Genomic DNA, 12,106 nt, shown 5'->3' with positions numbered 1-12,106 from the left:
GGGAAGTTGTAGGGGCACTTCCCTCGCCCCATCACTTTTAAATGTTACCAGCCCTCACCGGGGTGGAGTGTGAAGAGTAAAGTAAACCAACTATCTGATGCTCATTATCAGGCTCTGTACTCTCCACTCCCTTTAAAATCTAAAATCTTCTATTTCAGACTCGCTTGGCAGATACTCTCACCATCTTTCTTTAGGGGTCTGGAAATAACCATTTCCCCTTTCATATGTTAATCAAACAACACCTTTACCACCCGGGCATTTCACTTTTATTAAAGGATCTAGGAACCCCATACCAAGAGAAAGTTCTGTTGTCAGTGTGCATTATAAATTCACAAAAGGTGTGGGGTGTAGCTGGAGGAAACTGGACTATTAGGCCCTGTTCACGAGGCGCTTAGTTAGGCGCATATTCTCCAGGTAGGGAATGGGTGTGGAAAGTGGCTGTGCCTTCGAGGGAGTTCCCTTTACGGACTAGGTGGTCTCACACACATTATAGTGTCATGCTTCATCATTTGACCACCTAGCCCCTCCCAGGTAAGATGATACTACCTGGGCGTACTCAGTCTTGTTGTTAAAAGAACTGCAGAGGGAGTGTTGAAATTAAATCTAGCTGGATAGTACAAGGGATCCAGATAAAGAAAGGGTGAATAATAATAAGATTACTTTACAAATCACCTGTTTTGTTTAGGGATGTTTTAATACAGGTGTTCATAGGGAAGAATAAAAACCAGGGTAGGGACTCAGTTGAGAATGATGACTCAAGGAGTCTAAAAGTAAGGGACCAACATGTTTCTGCCTACACTAAGAGCTGGAAGGTCTGGGGCATTCATCAGGGTCGGGGATGCCTATAGGACAAGACAAGGAGCATGAAAGCATGCTCGGTAATATTCATGTGTGCATTATACACGTGGTCATACGCTCAGAAGCAGCATTGAAATAAAGTATGCTCATTTTCACTGTATTTGGGGCAAGTGTAACATGCACTTTTGTTCGAGTTAACATGACCTAGTGCCCATTAGTGCCTCATGACACTGATGACATATACCGTGGCTGCCAACCCCTATGTAAACGTGAAGGAGCCATCACTTCTCCTATTCCACAAAGGCAAAAATGAGGTTTGCTTTCAGAGCACCATGGGAACTGACAGTTTTTGCCACCATGCACAGCTTTCTCATCAATAATTTTTATTTCAGATGTTGCAGTTATATTATGAATAATGTCATAGAAGACGTAAATACTGATGTAATATGTGGGATAAGCAGCAATGCATGGCAAGGGCTCAAGTTATAATTACCTTAGGGTACAAGTTATAGTTTCTTGAGATAAGTGTAACTTTGAATTTCTGTGGTTTTATGCGTGTAAAATCTGAACCTAAATATAACATTCCTCTAACCTTTGTTTTTTAGTATATTTCTAAGGTTTTTGTAAATTCTATTTACTAACTATAACATCCCCTTTAACCTTTGTTTTTTCAGTGAATTGGTAACTTTTTTAAATATTAAGTAATATTTAATTACCTTACGTTGATTCAACCCAGCCATGCACTGCGTTAGGCTGTACACACTGGGGCCTGGCCACTGACCAGGCCTAGCAACCAACCCCCAGTAGGCACCTGACCCCGCACTACACAGAGCACTTGGCCGTTTGCAACAGGGGTTGGCCAACACACGCACACCCTTCATGGTGCGGGCCATGACCATATGCCGACACCAGGGAGGGGTTTTAAAAATCCTCTGGTGCTTCGCATATATACTGTATACATATATATATAGAGAGAAGGAGAGACTATGTGGGGAGAGAAATGTCTCTCTCTCATATATATATATATATATATATATATATATATATATATATATATATATATATCTATGTGTAGCAAGATTATTTTTGTCAGTGCATGTGTGGTTTCCCTGGGGGCTGCGATCTGCCCCCAGAGAAACCACACACACACACATATAAAAGTGATCTCTTTAGTTATACATAAGGAGAGAGAGCAACACTCTCTCCCTATATATATATATATATATATATGTATATATAGTTTTTATATATATATATATATATATAGCTGCCACCGGTTGACACACAGCAGGCTTCTTTGCCGGTGACCGCTTCAGAGATCAACCATACTTGTGTAACATGTACACATCAGCAGAATAATGCTGCATTCCAGGGATTTCTTTTCTCACCAATTTTTATTAACTCTCAACACACATATGCCAAATGACGCACTTCTACCCTAGCTTTTAGGCAGCAATAAAAATGTCAAGATAACTCCTGTGATTATGTTCCTGCTAAAGAAAGAGATCAGACTTTTGTCTAGTGGCAGTTTTGATGCTATAAAGTAGGGCAGAAGTTTCATATGCCTACTGCAAAGATCAGATCTGTTTTTTAGATGAATAGCTGAGTGGATTAGTAAAACCAGCCGTTACCTGTGCTTTAACACAAATGAAATGTATGTGAAGGGAGGGCTATGGAGAGATAAAGGGCACTTTTGCTAGGGGGTAGTGAGGGAATCTGAGGACGAAGTCAGAGGAGAGGGAGCACCAAAAATAATTGTCGGACTGGGCGCCACCAGCGCTAAAGAGAGTGATGATTGGTATGTGGCAATGTGAAGTAATAGTGTGTCTTTTTTTTCAGTGTCTTCAGAGAACCTGCTGATTGAGGGAAGAAGCGTAGGTAAGGTGAAAGACATTTACTGTTGCACACATCACACACACACACATCAGCAATTTTGTGACTGTTATCAGCCTTCTGCGTATGCTAATGTTTTAGCGCGACACTTTAGCCAGTAGCAGAGATGGTGTCTTGTTGTATGACTGCTGCTCAAATCCTAACTCGTGTTATGGAGGACAGCTCTTAGGCAGGGGCAGAGACTGGGACAGCAGACACCGAGACAGAATCTGAGGGAGAGGACAATGGAGCAGACTGTGGGGGTGTTTTTTCAGTCGGAGGAGTCTCATCCAACAACTCCTCTTTCATTGATTCTCAAGTAGCTCTAGGTCAGCCCCAAATTCCACTTTTTACTGGTGATGCTGGATGTAAAGTAGATAGAACCAAATTTTTGCTAATTGACTACATCCATCTCTTTTTAGATGTTGACTTCCTTCAGCAAATTGTGCAGCAAACAAATTTGTGTTCTGAGCAATTTCGGAGGGAGCATGGAGGCACTCTAGGGCCCCGTTCTAGGGCACGCCAGTGGACTCCCGCTTCGCTCAGGAAGTTGAAGATATTTTTGGGCCTTACGCTCCAAAGGAATTAGTGCAGAAACCTACTGGACAACTCGCATGGTTTGTGTAACCCCCATCTTCACACAGGACTGCAACAGGGAAAGGTCCAAATCGTATTGTGGAGCCATCCAAATTATCTATCACAAAACAACCTGGTTTTGCAAGGCAGGTGCCTGTGTTTTTGGTCCTTGGGCCCCAGCCATATGGTGAAACCTAACAAACCCAGACATTTCTGAAAACTAGACACCGGGGTAAGTCCACTGAGGTGTTGATTCCCCAAAGTTCTATTACCCAGAATACCCTGCACACAAACTACAGGAATATGCAGGGATCCACAAAATTCCTACCACCCAGCGTTTCCTCATTTGTCCTGATAAAAACGCTACCCCACTTGTGTGCCTCTGTCTAGTGCCTGTGTCAGGAATGGATCACCCCAGGGTCAACAGTAGCCCTCCTTTAAGGGCTGCCATTGACCTTTGTGTAGCTATTTGGAGTTCATTATTAGTTTCACACCCATTTCTGTCACTAACTGGAAGGAGGCTCAAAGCACAAAAAACTGCAAAAATGGGGTATGTCCCAGTAAAATGACAAAACTGAGTTGACAAATTTGGTTTTCTGATTCAAGTCTGCCTGTTTCTGAAAGCTGGGAAGATGGTGATTTTAGCACCGCAAACCCTTCATTGATAAACAAAAAGTGATATTTTCTTCTGCAGCACTTTTTCCCATTCCCCCCCTAAAAAAAAACATATTTTAGCTGTATTTTGGATAATTTGTCAGTCTACTCCAGGGGAACACACAAACACTGGGTACCTTTAGAACCCTCACGATGTTGGAAAAACAGGACACAAATTTATCATGGATAGCTTATGTGGACAAAAAGCTATGAACGCCTAAGCACAAACAACACCAAATAGCCAAAGACGGGCACAGCACTGGAGGCATGGGGGAAGACCCAATAGCTAAGGGGTTAAAAAGTTATTTTTACAATATATAATTGTTTACATTTTAAAATACATAGTTTAATATACACAATCATTTCATTATAATAACATTTTAATTACTCACACTAAGTTTATTGTTGCATTGGTCTTATTTATAGAACATCCCATTCTATTTTTAGTGAAAGAAAAATCTAATTTTACACATAATAAGTTTGTATTCTACATATATTTGTCCATGTTATTAGCATGAGTATTTATAGATGTTTTACATCAACTCATAGCACTTAAGTAACTTTTTAACTTTATTTTGTTTGTTCTACACTTTTATATATATAGATGTACTGTAAAGAATAATAATGTTTTTAGTATATTTCAAATATATATATTACATTGACATCAAATGCATTTATTAAAACAAAAAAATGTTTGTAAGCATTTTTTTTAAAACTAACATTTCTTTTTTTCATTGTTTGCTATGGGATGTTACTCATTTTTTAATACCAATTTTTCTGACATTTTCTATCCACAGAATTGATTTTGTAGACTGTCTTCATCATTTTAGGCTGTTTGTCGACTTTGCATTTGCGGTTTCCCATTACTGTTCTTCCATACATGTAGGATCAATTTAAAGTAACTTTCTTTAATTAAGGTAGTATTCTTAGTTAATGTTGTTTAATAATGTTGTTTGTTAGTGTTCATTTTTTTTTGCTTTAGCTACTGTAGGTTAATGTAATAGACCTTATTCTAATTTGTAATGGTTTTATGTTTATGGAATGTTCTTTTACAGAATGTATATTTTGTAAGATTTATGACTGTACTATGTTTTATGTGTGGGTAGTATGTGTTGCTTGGTTGCGATTTTATGTTTTATGTATTTACTCTACAGGTTGTAATTACGGATATTGAAAATGGTTTTACATCTGGATGTTTTTTTATAGGAAAAATAGTTGCTTATTTTTGTAGCCAAAATTATTTTGTACTTTTCCCTGATTTTTAGGGTAACCTTGAGCGCTTTTATTCTTTTTTTATATATATTTTTTTGATTTTGGGTGAATTCCCTGGATTTGTGAAGTTGTACTGGATTATTTAATTTTCTTTGGTTTAATTTTGCACTTTTTACTATTTTTGGTGTATACATTTTTGGATAGATTTTTGCAGGGATTCTGCTTTAATTTACAAGGACATCAGCAACACAATTATTAAGTGTACAGTTATTTTATTTATTGATTTACTATTGGGTGACATATGTTAATTTGTTGCTGATGTTTATTTATTGTGTTTATGTATTGCTGTATTTTTAAATTGTAGCCATTTGTGAGTTTGATATATTGAGAAATTTGTATTTAGTGTGAAAATACATGATGTTCAGTTTTTATTTTTATTTATTTACAAATAGATATTGTTGCAATTTCTAAATATCTGTCTGATCAGTTATGGTTTTGCTTATTGTTTTTATAAATTAAAGACTGATATTTATCATTTGTTTTAAAATTACTTATTAAGAAATAGTAATGAATTATATGAATTTGATTATTTGTTAAGTCCGAGCTTGTGGCATGTTTATTGAGGTATTTTAAAGTAGGATACTTGCTATGGAATCACATTTTCATAGGCCTTGGTTGTTAGCAAACAGTAATACATTGCTTGCTAATATTTGATGCAGTTCTTTTGTTTGCCTAGATATTATGGACTTCATTTTGGTAAAGGATTGCCCCATTCCTTCTTCTTGGTAGCTGTGCTATTTTTATAATAGTTGAAAAAAATAGTACAGTGTACAGTTGCTTATTCTGTGTGTTCCTTGGTAGGAGTTGTGGCACCCTTCCACTGCATTATTATTTCTTCTTGTGACATGATACTGCAATGCACATTCCTATAAGCCTAAAAAATTCCTCCTTCATCTTACCTAGTTCATATTTATTGGCCACATGTAGACTCCATCATGTTTCATTACCTTTTTTCAATAATGTTTAATTATTTATGCTAGGACATATATTTCCACTAACAAAATACGTTTGACAGTGTAACATTAATACATGAAAAATAATACAAGGAAACTAAAATAAAAAGTGTAAGAGACATACATCAATACATGTACTCAACAATAATGAAGCCATGCATTTTAAAATACGAATATAACTCAAATGATCCTCTTTCCCAATCAATTGTTAATAAAGGGATAGTCCAATACGTTATATCCCCTGCGTGAGTACTTTCTAGTCCTTGCATCTGGTGCATAATTGTAGTCCATTCAATCAAAATGCCAAAGTACCACACTGCAGTTTAAAAGAGATTCACTTTCACACTTTGGGAACATGAGATCTTCTTCCAGACATATTCAGAGTTAATGTAAGTCGGGTTTGTCAAAATGATGCTTTGATACAGAGTGCTCATGTGATTTAATAAAAAATCTTACTATAGAACTTGTCCATCTTTCAAATGGTTTCTGATTAGAATTGCCGTGCTCTCAACTTCCTAGTGGAGTAATTCGGGTTTGATGCCTGCATTTATTTTGGCTTCCCCGTTTCTTTTGGCACTTCCTTGTCGGACTTCCTCTTCGCATTAGCGATAGTGATTATTCTCCATTCACTGTTGGCAACATCCAGGGAATGGCCTACTAGCAGTCTAAGTCCTAAGACTCCACACTGACTCCTAAATTCAATTCACAAGTGTCCTAGTACTGCATCGCTCCCAGCAACAAGTTCCCCCAGGGCCTATAGGCCAAAAATAAGTCTTACCTACTCTGGTAGGGCAGAAGTGTTCAAAGCCTTGGAGTGTGCCCCATCCGTGGGCACTTACACCAGCTCAGGTCCAGATCAGGTGAGTTGGCTGCATGAAGAATCAGCAGCTTCACCTGGCAGGTGCAGGATCTCTCTCCCTCGAGGTAATGCTCCAGCAGCGATTGGGGGTTTCCTGCACTCTTTCTGCAGGTGTCTCCACCCTTCTGATGGGAAAGGGGGCTAATTATGATGCTCCGGTCCTTGATCCTGAACTTGGGTGACAGAGCTCTCACAGTGTCCTCACTGGCTCAATGGGGGGGTGGGAGGAGGGGTCAGGCCAGTCGCAGTCCTCATGTCTCCCAGTGACCTATGGTCCACCACAGGTCACATTCCACAGGCTCTGGACCAATCAACACAGTGCAAGTATTCCCAGCAGCCACTCCTGGAATACAGGGTTGCTGCAAAACTGCCACACAAGGCTTTGGCCCTTACCACAAAGCAGTCTTTATCTTGGTGGTCCCTACTGGCATAGGGGATCACTGCAAAGTAATAGTACAGGCTTTGCCCTTACAATCAGTGCAGCAGCCATTTCCATACACCAAAGAGAATCCACTCAACAGAGCTCCCCAATAGATTTTGCTTCCTCTAGTGCTCTCCTCTTCCTCACACGACATGCTGGTCTTCGAAAGCAAGCAGGCACATGCGTTCCAGGCTCCTGGGCAGGTGGTCTTTGTTTCTCTGGGTGATGTCCTCTCACCCAGCCGGGAGTCTAGCAGGCCTTGGCCCCCAGTTCTAGTCACAGGCAGAAGTCTTGCAAAGCCTTCTCTCTTCAGGCAGCCCATCTGACTGCTTGGCAGATGACAATTTTCAGCGTCTCAACCTCCCCATCACATTGTCCATATCCAGGCACCAAATGTGATTGAGGGTCTGAGTCTTTGAGTTTTTATTTTGGGGTTCCCCTTCTTTGAAGTGCATGCTTCTGTATTGTCTCTTCTTCTTGAAAAGTAGCCTGTCACAGCATGGATGTCCCTGAAGCTGATAGTCTCACAATACAGGCCATGGGAGTAACGAGTTCACACCTGAAAGTCAACCACAGTCAAATGTGCATCAACAAGTTAGCCCAGGACTCCAATTTCAACTCTTTATGATTCTCTTATCAGCCCCATCTCCTTCCTGTGATGTGCCCAGGCCTTATCCTTGTGACCTCTCACTGAATCAAAGAGCACAAGGGAGGCCTGGTCCTCTCCACCCCATTTTGTGTCCCACCCAGCTTACAGGAATGCAGCAATGAGCTTTCTCTCTACCTCCTTTCCATGCTTCACCATGCAGGCCTGGGTCTTCCAAAATGGGACCCAGGGTCCTCCATGTATTCTACCATCCACAGGCACATATACACTTACTGCATGCAAACAGCATACACACGCTGCACAGTACTGTATCCTCCATGTACATGTACTTTACAACTCACAGGTGCACATACATCCCGCATATGCATTTAACTAGCATGCACAGCCAGCACTGTATGCTTTATGTGCTGTACTCAGTGACACACAAACACCCAGCACATGCACTTATCCTGCACACACTCCTTATATATTGTACCACTCTCAGGTACACATACACCCAGCACATACACTTATCCTGCATATACTGCACAGCACTCCATCTTCAAGGTAGTGTACTACTCTCAGGCACATGTACCTCTAGCATATGCATATACCATGGACACCCTTGTCAGTACTGCATAATCCCTGCATGACACTCTCCCCAGAAACACGCAGCACATATATACCACTTCTGTGCTACTCTCCACCCCATTCTGATGTAGGCCAAGGGTGAGTTATGCACACACAGCGGAACCTTTAAAGAATGAGTGAGCATGTAGACCTCACTCCAGTAACACAGATCAAAAAGGACCTGTTCACTCCAAAACATAACTAAATGGTATGCTGCCACCACCAAACTTGTTCTGCTTAACTCCTGTCAAAGGTAGTAAACTAACACCACAATGAGAGTAGTACTTTAGGTGCACCCCCAGGGCCAACAAGACTGTAATCCGTGAAACAGGCCTATGTCATGGTGCACACGCATGATCTGTGTTTGTCTATGACAACAAAGATCAGGGTTAGGGATCCAGACATCACTACAGTTGGGAACTCAGAGCAGGGGTGAAAGTCCATTACAGTGAAGAGGAATTTTGCTTCCCAATGGGTATATACGCTAAGGCTATAACCTTTTTTAATTTCATATGCAAATTCTAGGTTAGATGCATATTCTACATTCAGGGTAGATTTTTGTTGGTACCTCCATATGCTCTGGTTAAATTAATAGTACCACCGCTTATTTCCAGTGTGTGGGTATGTTTTAAGTATACTGCTAATCATTGCCTGTTTAAAAGCTGTGATGATTTTCTGATGGTTATAGTTGTTAGTTTCCTGTTTTATATTTATTAGTAACTCAATGTAAATTGTTCTTTGTTAGGGAGCAGTCTATACACAAATGAAATGTTTGTAATTTGGTATTGACCTTGTATTTTGTACATTTGACTGGATGGTGGAGGGTACGATTTAAACAAACATGCCATCCACTATCTATTTTGTACAGTGTGTCAAGTAGCACCAATTATAAATCATCTGTCATTATTTTGGTTGCTGTATAATAGGAAAGTGCCATTTTTATGTGTGGTTAGTAAATGTAGCGGTATGTCTTTTTCTTCAGGACTTTTAGGTGTTAAAGGTGGTCACAGGTGGTTCTCTAGATGTTCTTCACCTCGCTCAGGTCCTGTACTACATTTCCGAGTTCTGTTTCTGTAATACTAAATTGACCATGTTTTATAATGTTTTCTCCAATGCCATTTTTAGGTGTAGCCTTGCAATAGCATGCATGTGGTTCATTTCGTGTGAGTATTGCACTCTTTTCGATAAGGATAGCACATAACATGCAATAAAAGCTTCCTTTTCTGAAAATTGATGTATGTTGCTGTTTCTGATATTTTAAATGTTAACTGGGGGTTTAGAATATAAAAAATATTATTAGTTATTTATTCATATAGAATGTCTTCTTATGTCTTTCTAAACATTTTAACTTCCTAGCTGTGCATTTTACTTATATTTTGGATACTTTATTGACTTCGATTTTTGTGTTGGTTTTTCATTTGCAAGGATGTTTGTTTCTTCATTTAGTGACAACAGCTGGTGTTTTAAAACTGTTGAAAGGAAATATGTACTAGTTCTGCTATTTTGTTATTGAATAATTATGTTTTTCATCTGTTAGTTTTAATTTAGTTTTTTTTATGTCTTACTATTTTTTAAATGTTTTACATTTTTAACTGTACTTTAATACTTACGTTGGAATTTCTCTTTCTTGTTCTTGTTAGGTTTGAGTATTTCTGATTTGGACTTCAGTTTATTTTTCTTGATTTTGATTTCTTTTATCATAGATACCTGTTTTAGAGCTATAAATAAATTGCTTAGTTTTAGGTATTTGTTGCTATATTTTCAAATTTCTTTAAAGTTACACAAAGCTTTAATTGTTTTTTATTGAGCTTACTTTGTGAGGTTTGTGGTCATTTATGATGTAGATTTCATTTGATATAGCGTGGCAAACTCGGTGAAAGACTTTGTTCTGCTGTAGTTGCTCTGTTAGTATTTTGTTGTATGTTTTCATGTCCTTTGTATACTATTTATTTTGTTAATTGTTTTTCAGTTTAATTTTACTGATTGTTTAAACAGCCTTGTGAAATCTTCTTCCCGTTGTATGGTAAATAGTAATTAGTTATTTAATTTTAAATAATATATCCATTTTGTTTGTTTTACCATTGAAATATATCTGTATACACACACACGCACATACACATATTATAATTGTGTGAGGGTTGATGTGGGTGTTTTATTTATAATTTACTGCTCAGTTTTCAATATTATCTACAGCAAAATTTCGAATTGTTTTCTATATACATGTTTTTGCTGTTTACATATAGCAACAGAATAGTTTGTTGACAATATTTTTTGCTGATATTTATGAGTTTCAATATTTTTTATACAGTTTCAATCAATAAACTAAATCCAATTGGAGTCAGGACACGTGGCCTCCCAGCAATGTCAGATATGTCAGATGTCAAATGTTGCCCTACACCATCTAATTAAAACGTTTCTCCACTTTCATATGACAGATTCTTCTTTGAGGTGATCTCAAGCTCATGGACCAATAAGTGTGCGCCTCTCATTCACAGCCTTTCGCCAGGCTGTGATGTTACTCGATGCATACCTCCAGCCTCTCCAACCTTGAAAAGCACTCAGAACAGGTGGCCTGGAACACAGTGTCACCTCACTCTCTGGAATACAGAACAGTAAGCCAAATACTCTGACAGTCAGTTGGAATGCCAGAATCAGATTCTCCTGGACACATATGAGCTGTGCTGGCAACATCAGCAAGCGCAGAGAGTAAAGAGTACAAGGTGATAAAATGAGTTTGGGGAGCAAATTCATGCACTGGCTAACAGAACGTTGGTCACACCTGCAGAACAAACTCCTGCTCCTGGTTCATTGTGTAGACAATAAGTACCAGCAATGCCCCAGCACAATCACCAATCCACTTTCTTCCCAGTAAAGAATCTGATTTCCATCCTAATGCACAGACTCCAAGGAGAGATCCTCACTTGGTGAAGACGTGAGTCTTGTAAAAAAATGACTAAAATATATGGCAAATGGGAATGTCAAAGTCCAAAAATACAATCAAAATGGAAATGAAAGGGATTTTAAAACCAGATAAAAGTCAACCCCCAGTGCAGATATCATGCTATCCTGGCTGTCCTCCGTTGGAAAGTAACTTTTTTAGTCATCCATTTCTTTAGCTATCAATTACTTAGGGCCCCATTATGAATTTGGCAGATGGAAATCTCTGTCTGCCAAACTCCTGACAGGGTGGCCCCAACCTACGTGGCGACCTCCTCGCCGGTGCTAGTATGGGTTTCCTGCTAGTTCGGCAGGCAGAAACCTACGTTTCCACCCACTGGCCTAGTGGGAAACAGGCTACAGCATTGTCTCTAGCTCGTAATTTAGCCGGCGACAATGCTGTCACCTGCAGAGTGAACCATCATCACGTTCATCTATGGGTAAGTACTAAATCACCTGAAAAGGATGACTCTTCCTTCTCTAGGGGGTGGTGGATGAATGGCCACCCTGTAGCTGAGTTTCTTCGCTCCGTCCCCAGTCCTTGTGTC

At 39.2% G+C, this 12,106-nt stretch overlaps 1 protein-coding gene across 1 annotated transcript in view; it reads left to right on the top strand.

Moving 5' to 3' along the window:
- The window catches only part of NXNL2 (nucleoredoxin like 2), an 849,641-nt gene that overhangs the window by 681,743 nt on the left and 155,792 nt on the right, over positions 1 to 12,106 (top strand). Inside the window, exon 5 of the transcript XR_011202172.1 lies at positions 2,638 to 2,676. The gene's annotated coding sequence lies outside the window, so the exon portion shown is untranslated. The remainder of the gene's footprint in view (positions 1 to 2,637; positions 2,677 to 12,106) is intronic.

This window comes from Pleurodeles waltl, chromosome 1_1 (assembly GCF_031143425.1).
Source record: "Pleurodeles waltl isolate 20211129_DDA chromosome 1_1, aPleWal1.hap1.20221129, whole genome shotgun sequence".
NCBI classification, from domain to species: domain Eukaryota; kingdom Metazoa; phylum Chordata; class Amphibia; order Caudata; family Salamandridae; genus Pleurodeles; species Pleurodeles waltl.
The sequence above is the reverse complement of the archived record's forward strand: the minus strand, read 5'-3'. Positions and strand labels throughout refer to the sequence as shown.